This window comes from Megascapheus bottae, chromosome 18 (genome assembly GCF_031878675.1).
Source record: "Megascapheus bottae isolate mThoBot1 chromosome 18, mThoBot2.hap1, whole genome shotgun sequence".
Lineage (NCBI taxonomy): Eukaryota > Metazoa > Chordata > Mammalia > Rodentia > Geomyidae > Megascapheus > Megascapheus bottae.
In genome coordinates, this window is record NC_143526.1 from 24,268,298 (window position 1) to 24,283,979 (window position 15,682).

A 15,682-nucleotide genomic window follows, 5' to 3' on the forward strand; every position below is an offset into this window, starting at 1 on the left:
TAGTTAGATCCCTGCATCACAGGCAAAGTAATCTAGAAGCATCAACCAAGTACTAAGCAGAGATTTATGAAATCCAAAACCGATCAGATTCTCGTGTGGATGTTGTAAAATTGCAAACAGATTCATCAGCTTTCGATACAAAACCTGAGATTCTGCTTTTCTTTTCTAGTTGTTTCGTTTTGTTGTTACTGTTGCTGTCTTTAGGTAGTTGTACAAAGGAGTTTCGAGTCAATACTTCCATTTATGAGTACAGTTCATCTTGATTAGTGACACCCCTTTCACCATTCTTTCCCATCTCCCCCAATCCCAACCATCCCCTCAATTCTCCTATTTCCACGTTCATATCAGTACATGCAGTATTATGACTACCCTTCCTTTCTTGGTTCATCTATCCCTTCCCCTTGACCATCCCCTGACACCTCAAATTCCAGCTTGCTGTTGTTCATTTTGTTATACTGTAGGTTAGCTGTTCAAAGGAGTTACACCATTGGGATTCTCCACTGCATGTACTATATATTTCATTGTTACAATTGTGCACACACACATATGTCCCTGTATATGCTTACATGCATCTTTATAAATTAGATCTAACTTCCACAGATGAGAGAAAACATGCATTTCTAATGAGCTACCAAGAAATCCTTCTGCTGCCACTGGCTTTGGAAAAATGCTTTAGGTGGACACTTCTGAGCTTTACTGCATTCTCAAGTGCAGAAAAATAACTAGGAGTTCTTTGAGTTACACACATCATCTACAATACTAGTCACTTACCTCCAACCATGATTAAATATAAACAAATATTCCTCTCCTCTTGGTGATCCATTTTAAATTTCCAAGCATAGATTGAAACTATTAAGAACACAGGGTTGGGATCTATTAGAAGAGGTGAAAGACTAAAAAGCAATTAGTCATTATAAAAGAAACTCAAGATATTTCAGGTATGGCTTGGTCATCATGTGCCCAAGATACTGAAGTGCTGAGACAAAGATTGCAGGCAGTCACTGTTGTGTGGCTGAATGCAACAGATCTGATCAATGTTTAAGGCTCTAGACAAGAGGAAGGCTAGAACTCTACAATGCTAACAACACTATGGTTGCTTGAGTCCCTAGGCTCTGCGAGGAATGGATCACTGTCAGGAGAGGTGTCAAAGGGTTTGTTTGGAGCAATATGATTACTGTACTCAATAAGCTCCCAAAATGCCAGAGGTTGACTTCTATTGACTGGGAAGTCCTTACTGGTTCATGAGAAAAGAAAAGGGATGGTAGTAGAGAGGTTCAGAGGCCGCTGTCTAGCTAGTTAACTTGTGTGCTATCGCTCACTGAGGCTCTAAGCCTGAAGTCCATGGACCAACCTCACGACTCTTCAGGTTCCTTCAACAGGCACATACACACACACATGTGTGTAGGAACAGAGTGCACACATTCTATTAGGGCATCAGAATGAATCTACATGTCTCTTGTTTGATTCTTTTGTGTGTCTTATAGTTCTATTTAATGACAGCTAACTGATCAATATTGTGCAACATAAGCTACCTTATTCTCCAAGGACATACATGTATGCATATACATATGTCACATATATAAATATATAGCTATACATATGTGTGTGTATATATATATGTATGTATATATGTGACTTCTATCCTCACTGTAAAAATATCTCCAAGATTCTCCAGGAATTCTTCAGGAATCCTCTAGGATCCTCCTATGATGTAGCACTTCTCCTAAGATTAAGCATATCTGATTGCTTTAGGGCCCTATTAATCATTCCCTTCCCAAACTATGGATTTTATAATAGCATTCATCAAGTACAGCTAGAATACAATGAAAAGACAAAGCCAAGTTTGATTGGCAAGATTCATAGCAGTGACAATACAAACACTAGCTTACCACTCCTTTTCTCTCTTTTGGCATTGATGCATCATAGGATCAGATACAGATAAATAGGTATTTATTTATATATATGTAATATATATAAATTTAAGTATACTTTATGTACAAATATATGTTCCTTTATTTAAATTTGAAAGGAAGCTCATACAAAAAGAACAGAAGCACCTTCTTGCAAACTTGAATAAAAGTGATATTTAACTCTAAAAATATGTAACGGTTATCAACTGTTTTCATAAGTAAACATAATACTTGCCATAAGTTATTCACCCATGAAAAAGTCATGTATTCACATCATGAATAAAAATCGTGCAGGCTCCAGAAAAATCTGTCATACTATAAAATATGCCACACATGGAATGCATTTCCCATTGAAGACAATATTTCTTTCTTAAATAAATGTTTCGTTTGCCATTGAAGTAAACGGAAGTTCATGAAGGTTGGCCAAACAAAGAGGCCCATTTTTTAACTACACAGAACAAAGTGTATTCCACTGCCAATTACCTTTAACTGCAAAGGCTGTAACATCTCAAGGACACAGCCAGGGTCACTTTCCCCCAAGCAACAAAAAAAGCATGAAGTGACAATCGCATATCAAATATACTTTTACCCCGATAGAAAAACAAAGAGCACGTGTTCACATGAGTGCCAACAAAAAAAGGAGAGGGAAAGGAAAGGGGAAAGGAATGGAGACACGGAGATTATTACAGTGGAAAAATACATTGTTTGAGCACTATTTCCCTCACACTTGGCCATGAAGCCTTCCTACTCCAATCAGAATGATCGGCAGCAGTCACACAAACAGCAACTGCCAGAAAGAATACAGGGGAGATGGGGTGGGGTGGGGAAGGAAGCCCATACACTATTGGTGGGAATGAAAAGTAGTGTAGCCACTGTGGAAATGAGTATAGAGGTTTCTCTGACACCTAAAACTACAACTCTTAGTTGTAGCCCTACCACTCTTAGACATATATCTGAAGGAATGTAAGTCAAGAAACATGCACACTTGTATTTGTTGCAGCACTAGCCAAAACAGCTTAACTAGGGAAGCGGCCTATTCAATGAATAAATGGATAATGAATTCTATATCTGCACCATGGATTACTATCCAGAGAGAAAGAAGAAAATCATGTTATTTGCAGGAAAATCAATGGAACTGATGATCATCATATTAAGTAAAGTAAATCAGATTCAGTAGAACAAAAATGGAACCATTGCTTACATGTACTGCATATAGGTCTAAAAGATATACATTTTACATACACATACTTATGCACCTATACACACACACACACACACACACACACACACACACACACACACACACACACACAGAGTATACAAACTGGTAGGATATCAATTATAAGAATGAAAAAGAGGTCAGGAGTTTGGCCTAGTGATGGAGTGCTTGCTTAACATGCACAAAGACCCAGGTTCAAGTCCTCAATACCACATACATAGAAAAAGCTGGAAGTGGTGCTGTGGCTCCAGTGGTAGCTTTGAGAAAGCCTAAGGACAGTGCTCAGGCCCTGAGTTCAAGCCCCAGGACTAGAAAAAAAAAAAAAGTGAAAAAGCTGAGCCAGAGCTTGAGGCCCTGAGTTCAACCCTAGTACCAGTGGCAACAATATGTGTGTATACCTATGAATAAACATCTAAAAATAATCTAAAAATAATAAATCACAAGGTTATTTTCTTACAAAATTATGACCCAACATTCAAACAGGAACTTGATGCTGCTACAATACTATTATTTAATATAATGTCCAAATTCAGTTTTTTTTTCCAGCTGTCCCAATACTATCTTTTCTTTTCCCTAATCATGAAAGATTCAATCAAGGCTCACAAGTTTTATGTAACATATATCTTTTGGATCTTCCTCAATCTGCATGAATCCTTATCTTTTCTGTATTTTATGAAATTATTATTAAGGAAGAAAAGTAGTGGTTCTGTATAAGATAGGCTGTTCCAATTTTTTATGTGTTAAATATGATTTTTTTTAAATTGCTGGACCTGGGGCTTGAACTCAGACCTGAGTGCTGCCCCTTAGCACTTTTGCTTGAGGCTAGTGCTCTACCACTTGAGCCACACACAGCTCAACTTCTGGCTTTTTGGCAGTTAATTAAATATGAGTTTTACCGCTGAACAGCAGGGGCTCACGCCAGTAATCCTAGCTACTCAGGAGGCTGAGATCTGAGGATTGCGGTTCAAAGCCAGCCCAGGCACTAAAGACCATGAGACTGTTATCTCTAATTAACCACTAGAAAACCAGAAGTGGCCCTGTGGCTCCTGGGGTAGGGCAGTAGCCTTGAGCTGAAGAGCCCAGGGACAGAGTCCAGGCCCAGAGTTCAAGCCCCAAAACTAACAACAGCAACAAAAATGTTTCATAGACATTTCTATATGGACCAGCTTTAAATTGCAATCCTGAGATCTTAGTCTTCTGAGAAGGTAGGATTATTATGATTTTCAAAGCTATTTATAATCGCACTTTCCATAGTGTCATATTTGTCACATTTTTTAATAAAAACATTGTATTAATTCTAATGGCATACATATTACATTACAGTGTATTCACACACCTTTGATTTATGTTCTGCCCTTTATTCTGTCCAAACACAAAAACGAAAACCTTCCTTCCTGGTGTTTCCACATGATACTGTGCAGGACAAGTAATACCTTTCTAAATGCACACCTGGACAGAAAGGTACAGATGTATTCTGATTTCCTAATTGCTTTCTACAAGCTACATGACACAAACTAATTCCACCAATTTCTGCTTCTTAAAATGATTTTCCATGACCTTTCCTTCCCACTGAAGTTTCCAACCTATAAAGATAAACATTTTCTTACTTTAACATAGTTCACAATCAAGTCTATTTTCCTTGTGACTCACTGATCCAAAGACATCTATAGAATTAACCTTTCAATTATGCTTTCTGACAGGATATTTAATCCAGAACTCTTCCAGGTTAATCTGTGGCTGGATTTCACATCTGGGTTTTGTCATCTGTTATGGAAGTAAAGCTCTGGATAAAATTCCATTAACATCAAAACAGGGAAAGAAGCAAAGACAAGCAGGAGTGTTAGCGAGGCAAAGGGTGTTTTTGATTTGGGGAATCTATTCAAACAACTACAATACTGGAGGAAAAAGAATCTGACAAACTTCCAAACTTCATAGAAATTTGTAGAAGCTCAAAATCTTAGTCCAACGCCCTTTTTGGTTTGCTGCCACTGGAAATGAGCTTTTGTTTCTTAACAGATTTCTTAGATCCCACTCACTTCTCCTCAGCCACATACCATCATGCAAACTGGATTCGAATTCTTATAATCACAAAAAGTCACATCAAAAGAAAATTATTCTGATCCAGGTACAAAAATCTTTTGCTGAATACAAGCTTTCTTCTTTTGAGACTTACTTTAAAAAAAAAACTTTTGGTTTGTTTTATGAACTATACACATGAGCAGTCTCTGCAAGCTGAAGTTGGAACCTTCAAGATTTTAGTTTTTATGAGAAGAGTGTAAGGAGGAAGTTTCCTTGATCAAATATAAGCCAACTGCTAAATAAATGTCATAACCATGGATAGTGATGTTTCTGCTCTCAAGTAGCTTATAGTTTAGTAGCATTAAGCTTATAATCTCTTAGGTTGAGAGTATACATTAATCATGTTAAGTAATGATAGCCTTGAAGACACCTAACCATAACCAGTCATCAAACTGATGATCCATAAATAATCAAAAATTAAAACTAGTTATTTCTATAAATCTCTTAAGCAAAATAACATTTTTAAAGTACTTAAACAAAACTATACACGTGTTAAAAATTAAAAAAATGCTAAATGAAAACTATTTTTAACCTGGCTGCCAAAACTTATCACATTTTAAATAACAAAAATAAAAAGTAATAGGTAACATAACAGAGCTGACTCTTCTTAAATCACAGAGCCCGTAAGATTCAACCACAAAGTCTTAATTCAATCACAGTTGTTCTACCAAATGTAAACAAATAAGTAAATAAATAAATATAAAGGTCAACAACTGTTAAAGAATTACTTGCATTGAAGCTTGTCAACTTTAAACTGGGTCCCACCAGCTGTCCCCCTTTATGAAATCTGATTTATGAATTTTGTGTGTGTGTGCATGTGTGCGTTAGTACAGGGGCTTGAATTTAGGCCCAGGGCACACTCTTGCAGTTTTTTTTGCTCAGGCTGGCACTTGACCACCCTAGTCACATCTGCACTATGTAATTTTTTTTTAATGTTTAATTGTTCTTTATAAGTCCTGGAGCTTGAACTCCAGGTCTGGGCCATTGACTAATGGCTCTTTCTGTGTATGTGGTACCAAGAATTCGAACCTAGGGCTACATGCATGTTATGCAAGTACATTGCCACTGGGCCACATTCCCAGCCCACTTCATGATATTTTTTTTTTTACTGGTCAACTGAAGGTAAGAATTCCACAGCCTTTTCCCTGAGCTGACTTTGAATAGCAATTTTTATATCTCAGCCTTCTCTAAGTATCTAGGATTACAGGCATAAATCACCAGTGCCTCTGGGCATAATTTCTTCTGAAATTTAATGACATGTTTGGAGATATTACATTGTCACAATACAATTTTTACTGTAGCCCAACTCACATTTAAAATCTACATGTGATTTGACCACCCTGCACAATTTCTATTGAACTTGGCTGCTTACTACTATGATAATATTATTAACAGGAACATGTTATGTTACTTACTGTGCTAATGACGTCTACTGTCCTTTCTTCAGGTATATGTAGGATCTCTGGCTCTATCATGCCCTCATTAGGTTAGGACAGAAGAATGCCCTCATCAGATGCCATTACCTTGAGATCAGACATCATATCCCAGCCACTATGAGAAACTTCTTTGCTCTACAAATTACTAAATGTGGGCTGGGAGTTTGGCCTAGTGGTAGAGTGCTTGCCTAGCATGCACGAAGATTCGGGTTCAATTCCTCAGTACCACATACATAGAAAAAAACCAGAAGTGGTGCCAAGACTCAAGGCGTAGAGCTCTAGACTTGAGAAAGTCTAAGGATGGTGCTCAGGCCTGGAGCTCAAGCCCAGGCCTGGCAAAAATAAATAAATTAAAAAATATAAATTACTAAATGTGTAGAATTGTATTATAGCAGCAGAAAACAGATGGAGATTTTCAGCAACATAAATCCTGTATGTACAAGAAAAAAAAGGAGATTGTTTTGAGGCTGTCATGGAAGCTTTCTGATTCTCATAGCATGACATGAAGAGAGTTAATAGAGCTTAGCTCATCATTTTCTCTTTGTAAGCACTCAAGTGCACTCAGAAACTAATCCATCCCACACCACAGCCCTTGAACTCATCATTACTGTCATGTAGTGAAGCCCAACAGCCACTCAGATGCTATACTTCAATCTGCACTTAATTACAACTAACTACAGATGGTAACTGGATTAATTATGATGCCATTGCATGCCTCGTGCCTAGTTTTACATTTTAATGATTATGCCTAAGCCTAAAGCCATAACTAAAGCCAATAGCAAAATCTCATTTGTGGAAGGCTGAAAATGGTGCCCTAAAAGCTATTCGCATCTCTGGAATATGTTAACATCGTCTATTGTAGCAATAAAAAAGGGGGGGGGATTGAGGAGGGAAGGAAGGATTAAATTAAGGATCTTGAAATCGGAGGATTATTTGGGGATTATATGGATGAAACTGAAGTGCTATTACATGTATCCTTATGAGAGAGACGAAAAGCACTTTGACATATTCAGAATAGAAGGCTTTATAAAGATAGATTTGAAGAATTAAAGACAGACACGAAGAAGACATGGGACAAGGAATACCAAAGCACCAGAAGATGCACAAAACGAAGAAAAGACTTTTCATAGTGCCTCAAGAGGATAGTAAGGCCAGCCAGTCCTTTACTTCATTCTAACCACATATATTCTTCCCTTCTTGATTCCAGAAAGTATTATACTCTATTATTTCAAGTCATCAAAGTTGGCAGTGATGGGTTACCGAAGCCCATGAATACATCGCCTGTGGTCTCTATGTCTTAGTACAGTGACTAGTAGCAATCTTTCAGCAATCTATGTCTACTGGGGGATCAAAACCAAAGTGCAGGTCAAGCAGGATGTGTTCAATGGTAAAGTTACAAACTCTAGTGTAGGAGCATCTCTAAACTATAAGGGAAATCGGGGCCTGGAATTTGGCCTAGTGGTAGAGTGCTTGCCTAGCATGCACAAAGACCCGACTTCAATTCCTTAGTGCCACATATACATAGCAAAAGCAAGAAATGGTGCTGTGGCTCAAGTGGTAGAGCTTTAGCCTTGAGAGAGCCCAAGGACAGTGCTCAGGCTCTGAGTTCAAGCAAAAATTGAAAAGGCATGACCGTTGGTTCAGCTGAACTCTGGTGAGGACCTGCTTGGTTACATTAAACAATGGTAGCAAGAGTGGGAACATGAAAGAAACAAGAGATGAGAATCTGGTCCAGGAAATGGAGGGGAGGGATTTGTAACCATCCTCTTATATGAACTAACAACCAGGTCCCATATGGAATCCCTTAATTGAATTAGAGCCACTCATTCGGCTCCACCTCTTAAACACATGGGCCCCTGGGTGGCAAACCACATCCAAACCACAGTAGCATGAGACAAGAACCCAGTCAATAGATACAGCAAGGTTTTGAAGGAAATTAGAGAGTCTCCCTCCATTTGTAGAGATGATCGCATTTAAATTTAAAATTTGCACAGGCCATGTTTTTCCCAAATGACCAAAAAAGACAATAATTAGCCACATAAAGGTAGAAAGAGAGAGAGAGAGAGAGACACACAGAGAGAGAGAGAGAGACAGAGAGAGACAGAGACAGAGACAGATATAGAGATAGAGAGATAACACTACTTAGGAAACAAAAAACATCATAGCAGATGGTTCTGAAGTGACCAAAAAGCATGACATATCTGGATACTTAGAGAGGCAATTCAGTTCTATAGATTGCTGAAGAATACAACCTTCCTAGAATATGGCAGGGTCTCTCTATTGTAGCTCAGGCTGGCCTCAAACTTGCTATCTCCCTGTTTCAGTCTCGTAATCAATGTGATTACTTAGACATCTGCAAACACAAACCATTAACACTGCCACAGAGAAAAATTTTATCTTTCACTATATATTCGAAATTTGTTCTATGCAAAGCTCTCTAAGACTAAAAACTGTCAGAAGAAAAAGGCAACAGCACCAGTGGTTCACACCTGGAATCCTAGCTACTCAGGAGGCTGAGATCTAAGGATCGTGCTTCAAAGCCAGCTCAGGCATGAAAATCTTTGATTCTCTTATCTCCAATTAACCACCAGAAAACTAGAATTGGTGCAGTGGCTCAAGGAGTAGAGTGCTAGCCTTGAACTGAAGAGCTACGGGACAATGCTCAGGCCCAGAGTTCAAGCCTGACGACTGACAAAAGAAAAAGAAGAAGAAAAAAGTATGGCCCTTTGTATTCTAAACTTTGAACGAGTCTCGACTTTGACTAGAAGGGATGGGTAGGGTTGGGAGAGATGGAGAAGAATGGAAGAGTTGACATTGAATAAGATACATTGTACTCATAAAGTGACACGTTGAATTTCAACCCCTTTGTACAACTACTTTACCTACGTATTATATAATTTATATAATATATAGCATATAATTATATACACATAAATATATTTCAAAGATAGTGGAGGAAAAGGAGAAAGGAAAGGTAGAGATAGGAAGGCAGTAAAGAAGGAGAGAGGGAGAAAAGAATGAAGAGAATAAGGAAAAATGGAAAAGGAGGGAAAACAGGACCAAGGGAAAAAAGGAAGAGAAAGAAGGAAAAGAGAGAGAGAAGGGAAGAAAGTAGGAAGAAATGTGATCCTTCTCTTAGTTCCTATGATGAAATGTGTTTAATCATTTTCCCCAAAATATGAGTACAACAGGATGTTTACAGCACAGACAAGACTGAACTGAAATCCTAGCTCACTCGGGGAGCTAATAAAAGTAAAGGTCTGAATTAAGGATCACTTTCTCCTGGAAGCACAGGGGTAAGGAAATAGGGGTCAAAAGGGCAGCACCAGTGTTGTAAGCACTTTATCCGAAACATAAACATGACTGGAGTGCATTTTGAACCAAATTACCTCCCTCAGATCTGAGATGTTAGCATTCCTGCCCTACTTAAGCATGGCAATTTTCCTGTGGCTTGGAGGAAGGCTGATCAGGGGGCACAGATGGACACTTGAGAAAATGATATTACCACAAGGATTAATATTACTCAGAAAATTAAAGGCATCCTACTAGGGAGAACCCTATAAAGACCCAAATTGCTACATTAGATCCTCTCCTCATAAATATCAGAGATAAATGACCTTATAGCTTATATACCCAGTCCAGAAGATAAGATAATCACTTTTTCCTTGAAAACAAACACAGGTCAAAGGGAAGGATTTGGCTTTACCTTATTGGAAAGACAATGGAACCTGTTTTTGTTGTTGTTGTTTTGTTTGTTTTGTTTTACCCAATCACAGGCTATATGACGATAAGATAAAGGAGCTGTACTCTCTAAAACAACAGCTGCCTGATAAGGTTTAGAGTGTTTTAGTCATTGAAAATGAAGGAAAAAAGAAAATAGAAGATAGACAGCTGAATGAATGATAATTCTACATGATTGAAAAGTTCCTACAAATCCTTTATGGGTCAAAATAAATAAACATCTATAATCTCAATAACTTGTATCTGAAACTCAGGCCCTCAAAGGGAATTTTCTATCCCCAAATCCATCATGAAATATAGTGATGAAGCAGAAACTCTGTGATTATAAATTCTTATTCCAGAATAATGTTGATACAGCCTTATTCATAAGAACCTAAAAGTGAACACAATGCAAGTGCCCACAGGCAGGAGAATGAAATAAGAAAAATGTGGAAAAAATATACAGTAGAATATTATTTGGCTTTAAAAAAAGAGTAGAAACTCTGATACATACTACAACGTAGGAAAGCCTTAAGATCATTTGGCTAAATGAAATAAACCAGAAACTCCAATTCACAGAGAAAGAAAGTAGAACAAGTGGGATGGCTCTACTGAGGGCTGATGATGGATAGATCAATATCGAGTTGTTCAGCTGGTGCAGAGTTTCAGTTCAATAAGATGGAAAACATTCTAGATGTGTTTGTGTTATAATTATTTGAATGTATATAGTACAAGTAGCAATTTAAAAATGTCGAAGTGGAATTTGGTGTTTCTCTGATGCCATAGAATAATTAAAGCTTAATACTGATTATGAAAAAATTAAAGGTGACTTCTTTTTAATTTATGTTTGGGATGATTCAATTTACACCTTTCCAAAATAGCTCTCCTTCCAGCTCACTTGAGAAATAGCTTATCACAACTGATTCAGATTCCCTAAACTTCTATTAAACAGTGGCTATTTACAAGTTAGGGGAAAAGCAAATGAGAATTTTAACTATGGCTGAATTTTTGGAGGTTCTTTGAATATAGTCTGTCTCCTGACATGGACAGGCATGGACACCTGTTTGCCAAATCAAAGCCTTACAAAGTGATGAGGACACAGCAAATGCTCTAAAACCCAGCCTTTGCATTGGCTGTGTGCTTCTTACAGTAGGTACCAAAATATTGCTCAGTCAGTCTGAGTTTGTGCTCATGTCATCTGCTTGTAACTCATTTGAGAAATGCTTTGTTCTGCAAATCTTCCTCTTGGATTAGTAATCGTGGTTAACCAGGCTTTTCAATTGCAATAAAACATATTCTAGGAAAGTGGATAGCAAGCAAGTCAGTGAATATTTGGCTGAGGGAGAATAAAACTTCCCAAAAGTAAAAAACGCAACCTAAAATTTCAAATTTGCTGCACTATTAGTAAAGAACGGATGAAGAATTTAAATCTTTCCAAACAACATAGTTTTCATTGGCTCTAGGCTGTCTTCAAGAAACATTTCTCTTTTCAGTTAATTTCTTCTGACTCATAGAAGTCATGTAGTTTCACTGTTTTAACAATGAGGGCTGAAGAAAGTAATAAACGTGAATAGCTCACTTTCACTCTCACAGATGGACCCATCCACATGGTGAATGTTTTCGAATAGTTGACAGGAATATGGTGCTTAGACTGGGACAGAAATCTAGTCTTGGAATTAGAGATACCAAATGATAGTAAGCAATCTATCTCTTCAATTATATCACATGTGTCAACAACATATTTTGCAAAACGTCAACATTTCTTGCTAATATGAGCAGGAAGTAAAGAAGAGGATATTTAGGTCATAACCAAAGCCCTCATTTTCACCACTTCTCAGCTGTGAATATGCTTTGCAAATATATAGATGCCATTCACACAGACATAGATGTCATATGCATATATGAATCATTTCATATATGTATATGAAATACATAGTTCATGAATATAGTTTATTTCACATATGCAAATGAAATCATTACCAGTACCCCAAATTAATAGCCTAAGGATATGTAGAAAATACACTGCCATGTCAAGATAGAGTAAAAATTCAGCACAGCACTGAGGGAGAGAGAATATACACACATCAAGACCAAGACTATTTCTTCTCTAACTAGTTTTGGAAGGGTTCAATATGAAACCATCCAGAAAATGGCCATTCTCCAGTTACACATATAACACACACACACACACACACACACACACACACACACACACACACACACACACACACAAGCTTTTATGAAAACCCTAAAAATAAAAAGCACTCCAAGGACTAGGAGCTTGGCCTAGTGGTAGAGTGCTTGCCTAGCATGCACGAAGACCTGGGTTCGATTTCTCGGTACCACATATATATATTAAAAAAAAAAGTCAGAAGTGGTGCAGAGGCTCAAGTGGTAGAGCGTAGAGATCTAGCCTTGAGAAAGTCCAAGGACAGTGCTCAGGCTCTGAGCTAAAGCCCAGGATTGGCAAAAAAAAAAAAAAAAAAAAAGCACTCAAGAGCATTTACTGACAAAAGTACTAAAGTACTGAGTGTGGTGATAAAAGAGTATTAATTTTTCTTTATATTAAGTGATTTTTAAAGCATTTGTATAATTACACTCTACACAAGAACAGGAAAAACTGTAACCTTTTATGATGGGAAAAAGACTGGATGATCCCTATGTACACTAAGAAGAAAACTATTTTCTTTATTCACAAACACACACACACACACACACACACACACGCGCACACATGAAGAGTACTTGGCACTTCAATTTTATTGAGGACTTTGTGTTTCTTTGCATGGAATAATACTATGAGAGTTAGGAAAATGTAATTGTAGATTTCTTCTTAAAACCTCTTGGTGCTCTTTATTGCAAACCAAGTACTCTGGAGGGAGTTATTGAACCCAAAGAGAGAGCTTCACAGGACTCCATGTGTTCAAGGATCATCTGGTTATCAGGACTGTTCCTTGGCTGTTGTAGTATATGTTATACATTCCAGCAAAGAACTGAGAACAAAATATAATCAACCCAAGGCCAGGAGTTTGGCCTTGTAGTAGAATGCTCCCCTAGCATGCATGAAGACCTGGGTTTGACTCCTCAGTATCACGTGCACAGAAAAAGCTGGAAATGGTGCTGTGTCTTAAGTGGTAGAGTTCTGTCCTTGTGAAAGCCCAAGGGCAGTGTTCAGGCCCTGAGTTCAAGGCCCAGGACTGGCACACACACACACACATACACACACACACACACACACACACACATATATATTTGACTAACCTTGTTCTTCAGTTGAGGTCTGAGTTGCCTAAACCATAAACATTGTCAGCATTGTAGTTGAGTTGTTTTTTAAATAGCAAAGTGGGGTGAGGGGAGAAGAAGACAGGATTATTTGGCCTACCAGTCATTTATTATAAACTACAGTATATATATATGTATATATTTATTTATATACATACATATATGTATATTATATATAACATGCCAGGATTTATTTATGAGATAGTTTGCATTTTCATGGAGATTATTAATACATTGGATGAGATATTAATTTAGTTTCTATGTTCTTATCAGAAAGAATGAGGTAATCTTTCACTACAGCATAAAGAGAGTTTGGCTTTTCATCCTTTCCAGTTATGATTAATGGCAAATTGGAAAAAATGGACATGGGTGCAAACTAAACTCGTAACGCTTTTAACAACAGAAAGAATCTAACTCCATACATTTTGTACAGTTTGTTTATGTGCGTATGTTTGCAACAATCAGTAAACACATACTTAGGTAAAAAGACATTAGAAATACTTTATTTCATTGGTCCACTGTTTATAGGTTGCCCTCTGAAATATTCTCAGGATAGAAAAGCCATCTTTTTTCAATTAAGCTTGATCCAGCAGGATGTTTGGAAGCTCCATGTTAGAATAGTTTAGGCAATTATAAAAATGTAGGCCTGATGGCTTGGCTAGGAATTCAACTGGCTGTTAAATAATCATCTAATTGAGACTGTGGAGAGGACATTGGGAAGTCAGGAAGGAATAACTCGCTTGCATCTGGAATTGAGATGAATTATATACCCATAAAATGTAAGGTGGGTATCACATTACTCATTACACTCAAAACAGGGTAAGCAGTGCAGCTGGTTAAGAGAATCTATAAAATTAAAGCTCATTGTTTCAAATAAACTTCGACCAGACAGAACACCTATCATTATAAGTATAGCAGGTAAATTGTGATTTGAATGGAATGTATTTGGATACACAGTCTTAGCTCATGTAATGTCATTGTGTAAATTTTCACAAATTAGGCTTTCTAAACAAGGCTGATTAAGTTTATTCCCTATCATTATCTTAGTGGCCCAACAAAATGAGATAATTTTTTTTAATGAGATACAGTGGGATGGAGTGTTGGTAGGCCACTGTAGAAGAGCCATGGGGATGGACAATGATTCTCTGACACATGATTGTCTTGGATTGAGAATTTGAGATATACGAATTAGAAAGAGCAAAAATAATAGCCAAGTGCAGAAGGTGCATTCCTCAAATCCTAGCTACTTAGGATCATAGTTTGAAGCTCACCTGGGCAGGAAAATCCATGAGCCTCCCATCTCCAATAAACTACTCAGGAAAAGCTCAAGTGGCAGAGTAATAGCCTTGAGCACAAAGAAGATCATGGACAGTGCCCAAGCCCTGAGTTCCAGCTACAGGACCAGCAAAAAGAGTAGGAAAAATAAATAAATTTTTATGCTTTTCTATTTCAAACTAGTTCCTGGTACCCTTTGGGAAATCCAAAAATAAAAGAAGACATACTTGGTTGACTTTCTTTTTTCTTTTTTTTTTTTTTTGGGTTGACTTTCTTTTATGGGATTTTTTGCTTCTCATCCTATTCCCATGAGCTTCTTAAGCTGAGAATGGATTAGAACTTAACTCCAGTAATAACAATATGTTCTAGATATTTTAAAATAACAAATGTTACCATTTCTTCCAGGACTACAATTTCCTACCAACTTCTAAGGGTTGTTAAAGAAAATCCAAAGTTGGGCAGCTTTCTCAGGAAAGAGCAGATAACATCTTCCTAAACCAAGAGGAGGGAAATCTAGAAAAATACAGGAGTGTGTCTATTATATGTATACATACCTATGCATACCAATGCCTATATTTGAAAGCAGGAAAATGACAATTCCTGATATCAGGAATATTTCACCAAAACAATGAAGACCTTGTACTCTCTCCAGTAGCTCAGAGGTAGAGTGTCTGCTCATGTGTGAAGACCTAAGTTCTATCCTGGCACCAAATAAATAAATAATGAAGGTGGTGATGATAGGGACAAAAATATTAACACTT